We start from the raw sequence: 10,794 nt of genomic DNA on the forward strand, positions 1-10,794 counted from the left end.
CTACCCCAGCCCCATGGAGATGGCTTCCTTATTCTATCTTGGGATACATGTTTCTTAGATTAAAAACAGTTTCTCATTAACCATGTTAAATTCACAATATGATGAGTAATATATATGTATATGCATATATGTAGCATTTTATACAAACTTGTATATGATTCACTTAACAGAGTAAATACTTATAAAAGTCAAGAGGTTTAGCTGTCAGCAACATAAATTATCATCTTTAGTTAGTAATGAATATGAGCACACTCCCAAACTATATCCATACACACACACATGCACATTGGTATGAAACTCAGAATACATTGCTGAACCTAGAATTTCAGGACTTCAAAGGTGAGCTTACAAATAGTTGATCCTGATGGCAGTACAAAAGAAAAAATAATGTGTGATATTCCAAATCTGTGATTGTTCAATTAAACAAAAAGAACTCAGTGAAATATTCACCATAATTAGCAACAGTATAAAATAATAAAAATTAACATGGATAGACATACATGCACACAATACCACTGAAGCATAATACTTTCACATACAAGTTATACCAAATCTTTCTGGGTAGTACTCTTTTGGCTTAGCCTATAATGTTACTAAAAGAGAAAATTAGCTTCTAACACCAAGAAGCTGGCCTGAACAACCAACAATAAAAATAAAATAAAATAAAATAAAAATTAAAAAAAAGAACTTGATCCTATTATTTTTATGTCACATTTTAAACTCTAATGGAAAGATTGATCAATGAGTACCAAAGTTCCATTAAGATAGTAGTAAAAAGTTCTAATGTGCTTTTTGCACAGTTAAGGTGACTACAAATGAACAATAATGTACTATGTATTTTAAAAAAGCTAGAAGGAAATGTTTTGAATGTTCTCACCATAAAGAAATGTTATGTGTTTGATGATATAGATTCGTTTAACTTGATTTAAACATTACAAAATGTATACATGTATCAAAATGTCACATCGTACCAGCAATGATATGTAAAATTTTTGTTTTATTTATCATTTAAAGTAAACATAATTTAAATTTTTAAAAGATAAAAAAAAAAGAAGAAGAAGCTGGCCAGGCTCTCTGAGCTAGACTTTGAAGACCTCCTGGTGAAACAGAAATGACTCTACAAACCATCAACATTAGACAAAGTCAATCTACGACCACAGTAGGTCAAGATTGTGTTAGGTTTTTTTTTTTTTGTTTTGTTTTGTTTTAATCATTGTGACCAAAATACCAGAGAGGAACAAATTAGAGTATGAAAGATTTATTTTGGCTTATGGTTTTCAGAGGGTTTAGTTCGTGGTCAACCAACTTTACTACAGAGACTTCATGGTGAAATGATAGGTAAGAGGAAATCTATTTGGATTATGGATTTCAGGAAGCAGAAAAAGGGAAAAGAAGGGTCCAGAAAGAGCGAAATGCAGTCCCTGAGGGCATGCCCCCAGTGACATACCTCTTCCAGCTGTGTCCTACCTGCCTACAGTTACCACCCCTTAGTTCATTCAGCTATCAAATCCCAGTAATCCACCAAATAACTTAATCCCCTGTTTAAGTCAGAGCCCTAATCTTGCCTAAAAGCCCATCTTTGAATCTTGCTTTATTAGGAAACATGTTTTCAACAGATGAGTTTTTGGAGGGGACATTAGAGATCCAAACCATAGCAAAGAGAATTTAGAAATTATGTCTGAACATACATACACACACACACACACACACACACACACACACACCTTCTTTCAACACACACACAGCCTATGCAGTGATCATCCCACTAAAAAGACCAAATATTCTCCTTTCATGACAAATTTGAGTAATAATTTCAGCTTCTTTTTTTAGTAACACATATCTTAACTTTTAGTTTATCTCTATTATATATATTTATGGGGTACAGCAGGATTTTTTTATATATACATGATAGAACAAATGTAAGTCAAACATTAGCATGTCTTTTATCAGAAGGCAAAAATACCAAGTTTTGTCAAGAATATGGAGAAAACAGAAGACTTGCATGCAGTTGGTGGGAATGTAAATTAGCGTAGCCATAATAGGAAAGTAATGGTGGTTCCTCAGGATTGAGTTACTATACAATCTAGTGATTTCACTTCTGGGTTGCTACCGAAAAGAAATAAAAGAGATGTCTGTATCTCCACGTCCTCTGCAGCACCATTTACAACAGGAAAATTTTGGACTCATTCTGGGTCCCTAAATGGATGAATGAATGAATAAAGATGTTGCTTCTTTGTGGTTGGAGTAGGTGGGTCACTGGGGGAATGACCTGAAAGGTCATAGTTTTAACAATAATAGCGTTAACATCACTCTAGTGTTTCCTCCCCTAAATAGTATTTATAAACTAAGTCACAGATTTATGCAATCTTTCAGGTAATATTTATTTTGGAGCAAAGGTTCACTTTCTTAAATCTTCCCTAAAATCATCAACATAGGCCAAAATTCTATGACTCCTCTTTTGCATCCTCTTATAGAGACACCTTCTATTTCACCATAGAACTCTTCATCCTAGTGATTAATAAGCACAAACTTGCTTAATTGGTAATCTTTAGCTAGAAAACATTGACAGAATAAAATCACCAAAGAGACATTTTCATATATCATTGTACTGACATCAAATTTATTATTTAATGATATTCTTGCTATCTTCTTATAATAATTTTTTGAGGATGCTAAGATTATAAAAGTATCCATTGTACAGCTTATGAATTTTGGTTGAGAATTGACTGCATTACTTTTATATAGATTTGTTGAGTTAGATACATGACACACAGTAAAACGTGTTCAACCACAAATCCTACTTAGAATTAGAAAAAAACTTATTATTATTATGTATTATATATAATCAAAATTATATTCATAAAATTTGCCAAACAAATATGTCATAATTCTAAAAATTCAGTAGAATTTTTGGGATTTACTAGAACTAACAATATAATTCAAAGGATTAACCAAGTAAAAAGCCAATATTCAAAAAATCAGTATTCTAAACACAAAGGAGATAAAAAAATTAGTACTATATTCTCATATGCAGTGTTTTAGTCAGCTTTCACATTGCTGTCAGCAGAACACCCAACAAGAACAACTTAGAGGAGGAAAAGTTTATTTGGGTCTCAGGGTTTCAGAGATATCTGTCCACAGACAGCCACCTCCATTGCTTTGGGCCCAACAGGAAGCAGTCCACTGTGGAAGAGTGAAAGTTGCTCAGCTCAAGGCAGGGTCAGAAAGCAGAGAGCAACAGAAGAGAGAAGGGGCCACAGGAAAGAACAACCTTTCCAGGTCATGCCCCCAGTGACCATCTCTAGCCACTCCTCATCTACCTACAGTAACAATCAGTCCATTCAAACTAGGATGGACTGATTAGGTTCTAGCACTCATCATTCAATCATTTTACTTCTGAATATTCCTGCATTAACTTAGGAGCCTTGGAGAGACACCTGATACTCAAACCATAATGTGCAACAGCAATGATAACAAGAAGAACAAAACAAATAACTGGGATAAACTCAAAGAATTGCAAGGAAAACAGTTCATGGAAATTTAAAATTTTGTTGCCACGATCTTATAAATATTGATTGTATATGGAATATTAATTCTTGGTCTAATTTGTATAATATGTGAATTCAAATGAAATATTTAAATACTGTTTCCTGAATATAATCATTAGTTGTAAGGTGCCTTCTAAAATAAATAAGCACAGAGAATGTTTTGAAATACTAAAGCTACTAGGAAACACTAAGTCTATTAGAAATTATTAAGTAAATTATCAAAATTAAGAATACCATAACAGAAGTAGGCATGATAAGCAATAGAATAGAATGAAAGCTTCAATGATAGATCATGGCCTGCAGAAAGTTTATCAATGCCTCTGCTCCCAAAAAATGTGTATGACCTCATCCCTGGAGGGAATTAATACTTTCATTCTCACATCACAAAAGAGATGGGAAACCTGAGATGGGAAAATCATCCTGGATTATCCAAATGGGCCCAGTCATCACATGAGTCCTTAGAAGCAGAGAATCTTTTCTGGCTCTGTAGATCAAGAGATGCAAAGATAGAAGGATATGATCAATGCAAATTGAGAAGAGCTTGACCCACCACCGATGATCTGGAAGATGAAGGAAGGCAGCCACTGTCAGAAACTGGAAAAGGACAGGAAACTGATTATTCCCCAGAGAATTCAGAAATGCACGCAACTTGGCAGATACTTTGATATTAGCCCAATGAGAACCATGTTGGACTTTGCTTATAGAATAGTAAGGTAATAAATGTGTGCTGATTCAATCCACTAAATTTGTAGTAATTTACTATGGCAGCAATAGAAAATGAATGCACAGGATATACTGCAGCTTCATAAATTGTGTGGCAAACATGTTGATAAAAGTTGCTGGGATCACATGTTAAATTATTCCTATCCCATACCTTACAATGACTAAATCCAGATCAAATACAAGACAGAACAAGAAGTAAATCAAACTAAATAGAAAATAATATACAGGACTATTTATTTACTCTTAGGATACATATGTACATTAAAGAACAAGAGCAATTAAAGAAGAAATAAAAGAACAGAACAATAGCCCATGGCAGTTATAATGGCGAGGCATTTTAAAACACTATGAGTGAAACTACAAAGCAAAAATTAAAACTAGATTGACAATAACTTTGAATATGCATTGAATGAAATAAAGGGGTGAAATAAACACGGTATTAGTCTGCTAGGACTGCCATAATGAAGTACCAGAGACTGGGGACTCCAACAACAGAAATTTATTTCTCACAACCCAAGAGACTAGAAGACCATGTTGAAGGTGTTGACAGATTGAATTTCTTTAGAGCCCTCTCTAGAGATTGCAGAGGATCCCTTCATTATGTCCTCACATGCATAGACTTGTTCTGCATTCACTAAAAGAGACAGAGAGAAAGATTGAGTTCCTCACTGCATCTCTTCCTCTTGTAAGAACCTATATCATATTAGGACCCCACCTTAATGACCTCACCTATACATAATTACCTCATGAAATGTACTGTCTTATACAGTTGGGATTAGGATTTTGACATTTGAGTTTTAGGGGACACAATTCAGTTCCGTAAGATTAGATAGAGCTGTATATTCAGTAATATCTAACTTTGTTTTCAAGAACATACAGGTTACATAAATATGCTTTGTGCATATATTTTTAATAATCTACAAAAGAAATATCACAAAAATGATTCTTTAAAAATTAGTGGTGTTTATGGTTGGTTAAGGCAACTATGTAGCATTCCATATTCTTCTTTCTAAATGTCTGCATTTCCTAAATTTTCTTCAATAAGCATATCATTTAAAGAACATTGTTCCATAAGATTTATTGAATTCTTAATATGCTTAGGAAGCTGCTGTCAAACATCAAATGTCAAGATTTTGTAAACTCCTGTGGCACTTTTTGAGGGAGACACCACCTGTTGTCATCACAAATTGTCATCCAATTCCTAGAGCTAAAAAGTACATGAAATGGTATCAGAGCTTTTTTCCCCATGCTTAAGCATCAGGATTAAAATCCTTGTCTATGGATTATAATTATTAATTGTTGCTTTCACCTACCTTCCTATTTCCAACTTTGTGAGTCACTTTGATTTAAGCTTTTCTTTGTGATCACCTTTAAATATAGCTTTATTTTCTTCGACCGATAAGTTAAGCACCTGCCTTCATTAATATTATTAGTAACTTTCTTGTTGTTATTTGTTGTCATTGTTTTGCTTGTGGCTGGCAGAATCCATACTGATAAAGAACTATCTTTGGGCTGTACCAGGATTAAGTCCTTTGTTTGCCTTTGTAAAAGCATCTGGGCCTTTAAACCTTCATTATTCCAAGAATGGCAAGATGATTTGCTGAAATGTTGTTTGGTATGTTACTCTCACTACTGTAGAATAAAGGAATAGATATCTTTCAAAAAAAAAAAAAAAGCTATCTTTTCATACTAAATGGAACTTAGTGGCAAGCTAGACTACTTTGTTGGAGAAAGTGGTCTTCAGACAGGCAGGGCTGTTGGTTTCTGTGAAGAACACACCTCCTCTTTGAATTTTTGTAGCATTTTTATTGCTTGATTTAAGCAAAAATGTTTACAGTGTTATCATGCAGAATCTCGGAAAGTGATAGGATCTATTGTGGCAACACAAATCACTCTCCACGGTGGAGAAACCTTTGCTTATCCACTGTGTTCTTCTACTCAGTGTAGAGTGATGACAAATACAATACAATTAAACCAGTCAAGCATGCTGGGTCTGGTTAAGTGTTAAATGTGTGTCTCGCCTGTGGAACCTACTCAACAGCATGGTTTCTGGGGGGGAACATATTTATTCCTTAAAGCCAAACCTCTCCTTCATTGGAGAAAGTGGTCTTCGGACAGGCAGTGCTGTTTTGGTGTACATAAACCATCAAGATATATTTATCCCATTATGACTTCCACCATCCCCTAAACTCTCTCATGGACCCTCTGTTGCTGCACCTGGGACCTAGAAAGGCTCATAGCAAGGCCTTTTCTCAAAGACAGGGTGTGGGTCCCCTGTGACCAGGGTGTGGCCATAGGACAATGCCCCTGGTCTAACAAGGAGTGTGTGGCGTTGTCTATGGTCCAGGTCTCAGCACCTCATCGCTGGTACAGAACCTTCTCAGGTGTGAGCATGACAGCCTTCACATGCTGGTTGTGCTGTGATGTCATTGTTTGCCATTAAAACCTAGTGTGTATTATGGCGAGAGGATTGTTAAATTGTGCAAATGACTGTTTCATTTAAGTTGAAATCACATCGATTTTTTGCTCCACCAGCCTGAACTATTCTGTGGAAATTATCATTAAAAGTCTGTTCTCTTTCAAAAGAAAATATTTTGTTTCATATAAAGGTTCAAATACAGTGGAAATGTTGTGGTTTTGTCTGAGTTGTTGCTTTAATGAAATATTCTGAGACATTTCTCTTTAATTACTCTTTTTTTGGACTAATATGTAAACTATTATTGACTTATTCTTTTTCTACCCTTCCCTCTCCTTCATGTCTAATTTAATCAATAGTATCATTTTTTCTCATTTACTTTTGTGCTTATGTCTCTACAGTTTGTTTTGTCAACTGTCACATAAGAGACAGTCAATGAGATTATTCCATTGCTCATCCTTTTCCTCCTGTTCCTTGCCCCAAATCTCATTCTTACTATTTTGGCTGTTTCTACACTTGCCCACATCCATAGTATTCTATTTAGTTACCCTTACCTTTACCACATTTTTTCTTCAATTTACAGTTAAATATACTTAGGCATTCTGTGTAGATTTCCCTCAGTGGTTTTTTTGCTTGGCTGAGGTTTATCACCTAGTTGTTTCTTAAAGAAGGGCCAATGGGAACAACAGGTAATGAGTCCTTACACGTTAAAAATTCTTTGATTGTCACTTTCATGCTGTAAACACTATTTGACATGAAACATGGGGCTCATTTTCTTTCCTTGCATAATCACAGGTGTTCTATTTGATTGTTTATTGGAAGCATAAGAAAGAGATTCTTATTTAGAATTGCCTACAGGTTCATCCTAAGTTCTGTATAAAAAAAATTATTCTCAAATTACAAGAAACCATCTCTAATAGTCACCACCACCCAAAAAAAATAAATAAATAAACCACATGTTTCTGATGAGAAAATTGCCCTAAGGTCTATTATTCTCTTTAGAAATTGCTTTATACCTGCTAATAAACACTGCACAATGCAAGTGTTCAGAGGATGTTAACTAAAATCAGGTTTGATCTCCTTCTGTCTAGATATTTAGCATGAAATCACGTTATCAAAACAATCTCATTTATTACATTTTGCCCATAAAATACAAATGCTGGCACTATTGTGATATGAAAGGTCTTTAAATAAAATTCAGCTGCCACAAATAGTTCTTCTGCAACAAATACATTATTTTTGTGGCATCACACATTTCAATTAAAAATTAAAGATTTCTGTTAGGAACATCTGTTCACGTAGAAAAATTGACAAGCCAATTGACATCTATCCAAGAGTTTGAAGGAACTCAAGGGTAAAATTAGAAAACCACTGGCTAAAATGCACAAACTGTCATTATAAAAAAAAATTTGGGGAAACTAGATAATTTTTTAAATCAGATTTTCCTACACAACAAAGATAAAAAAATCACCCTTAAAGTATTGTAATGTCTGGGTACAGATGCGCACGCCTGTAACCCCAGCAATTTGTGAAGCTGACTCAGGAGGATCACAATTTTGATAACAGTCTCAGCAACTTAGCAAGGTCCCAAGCAACTTAGTGAGATCCAGTCTCAAAATAAAAAAGGCTGGGGATGTGGCTCAGTGGTGAAACTCATCTGGGTTCAATCCTTCTACCAAATAAAACAATTTAAAAAAAAATGTTACTAGTTTCTTCTTCTTCTAATTGATGTTACTATGACTCACCCCATACACAATTACAGAAGTTATATTTCTAAAATGTCACTTTGCATAGCAATCCCTGCTCAGAAACTACTTGCTTAACACAAGGCAGACTTTCAGTATTTAAACATTTTGCTCAATATGAAGCAAATCAATTCTTTCAAGTACATCTTGCAGCACTTTTAGATTATACATCCTGAAAACCTCTAATCCTTACTCCACTCCCAGGACATATAAAAAGCAATTCTAGTTTACTTACATATTTTCCTATTTCCTGAATCACCTTTTAGACTGTCATGCCACATTCTCCCCATCTGTTTGGGAATATCCATCATTTTGTTAAACAGACAGTAAAAACCCCACATCTTCTGAGACTTTGTCTAAGTTGATTCACTCTTTCTTGAAGTTTTACAAGTTGAGTTGAAGTGGAAACAGAGACTAGATTTGGAAGAGAATATTAAGAGTAGGGGGTACCTAATATCACAGCTGGCATTTACACATTGTATATTTAACTTTTAGAGAAAAAGAAATGTGTAACAAAAATTCCAAAGCTTTACACTAGTAATATAGCATTATATTAATCAATAATCACCAAGTAGGGTTTACTTTAAGAATCCAATGATGCCTAAATTAAGAAATTCACAATTGTATTTCATCACATCAGTCAAAGGATAAATTAGTTATATCCAGAGATACAAAAATAGTCAATACATATCCAGAACAATTTCTAACAGCTCCTGATAAACTAAAAATAGAAGGGTATTGCATCAGAATTTATCTCCAAGTGACTGTAAACAAAGTCACTGGTGCTTTTTCTGATGGCATTTATAATAGATGATGAACAAGATAAAAAAGGTTAATACCACTTTCAAAACACATTTTTTCTGGAAAAATCGAGCAATGATATAAAAAAAAAAAAACAAGAAACTAATATTCACTGAAGGAGATGATAAATTTACAACTATTTGCAGGTAATGGAATTTTCTGCTCAGAAATCCCAAGAATATTAATAAAAATATAATACATATTAAAAAGGAACAAATAGCATATAATAGTTGCCATTTTATTAGTGAAAAGAGATGCAAATGTAGGTTAAAATTATAAGCATAATTTAATGCACCTGAAATAAAAATCTGTAAGGAAACAATAAATGCCAAAATAAAAAACAGACATACTCAAACCAGTCAGCTTCATCAAAGAAATACTATTATTTAGTTTGGAGAATAAAAACAAAAATAATTATACACAGTGGAAATAAACAAAGACCACACAAATAAGAACAAGCAAAGGCTACTTGTTTCGAGTTTGCAACAGCAGAAGAGTCAGTAACCTTCTCTTGCTTTTGGCCAAAACTCAAGGACAATTGGGGGCATGGAAAATTTTATTGTGGACAAAGGGAAGAATCAAGTATACCACGATTGGAGGATGTTGTCAGGGGGAGGGCATTATAGGTGAGTTTAACTAGAAGCAGGATTTCTTATATGGTACATAGTTAGCTTTCTTTGTCTCAAATAGGGTCAAAAATTACAGAGGCTCTTGATTATTTAGCAAGTCTAGGTTGTTCAGGACCAAGTGGCTAAGAGCTTTTGTTGGGTTTACTGGACTGGTTGCTAGAAATAGTGGTCTGACCTGGTACCTGTCTAAATTACAGATGGGAGGTTGGTTTCCAGGCTGGTTGCTGCAGTTCACTGGAGATTTAGATATAGATGGAGATATATATATCTCCATCTATATCTAAAGACATGTATATACATATACATGTCTTTAGACAGTATACATTATTTGTTTCATTAATTGCAGGGTGAAACACAGTTGGTCATGAGGTCATGAATAGGACACACATACATAATCATCCAGTGCACAGATCAATAACATTTCAGGAAGACAATTTGGTATTTTACGTTGAAAGTCTTTAAAAACATGCGTATATTTTGATGTGGTAATTTCACATCATATATTACACTAACAAAATTAGGAATGATGCACGTATAGAAATATTTATTGCAATCACGTTTAAAGTAATTACAGTCAAGTAAAAATTGCCAATGGAGACTAGAAGATTGTTGATTTGGTTAATCTGTAATTAAAATGTTAGTTGTTTACTAAAAATCATGTGAAATAATTTATTGGCAAGAGGATTCTTTAAGAATATATATTAGTTTTATAAACAATCTATAAAACAAGATATGGTACATCTTCATAAACAAAAGATAAAAAAGAAAGCATAAGAGAGAGAAGGAGGAAGAAAGATTAAAATTAACTCTAGAAGCAATATTATGGTCTTTGGGTCCCAAAGGTTAAAATAGAGTTTTACTATTTAGCACTCCTCTCAGCATTTTTGCTGTATCTGCTCATTTAATTTTCATTTTAACCTTTTAAGGAAGGT

The sequence above is a fragment of the Callospermophilus lateralis genome, chromosome 1, assembly GCF_048772815.1.
Source record: "Callospermophilus lateralis isolate mCalLat2 chromosome 1, mCalLat2.hap1, whole genome shotgun sequence".
NCBI lineage: Eukaryota > Metazoa > Chordata > Mammalia > Rodentia > Sciuridae > Callospermophilus > Callospermophilus lateralis.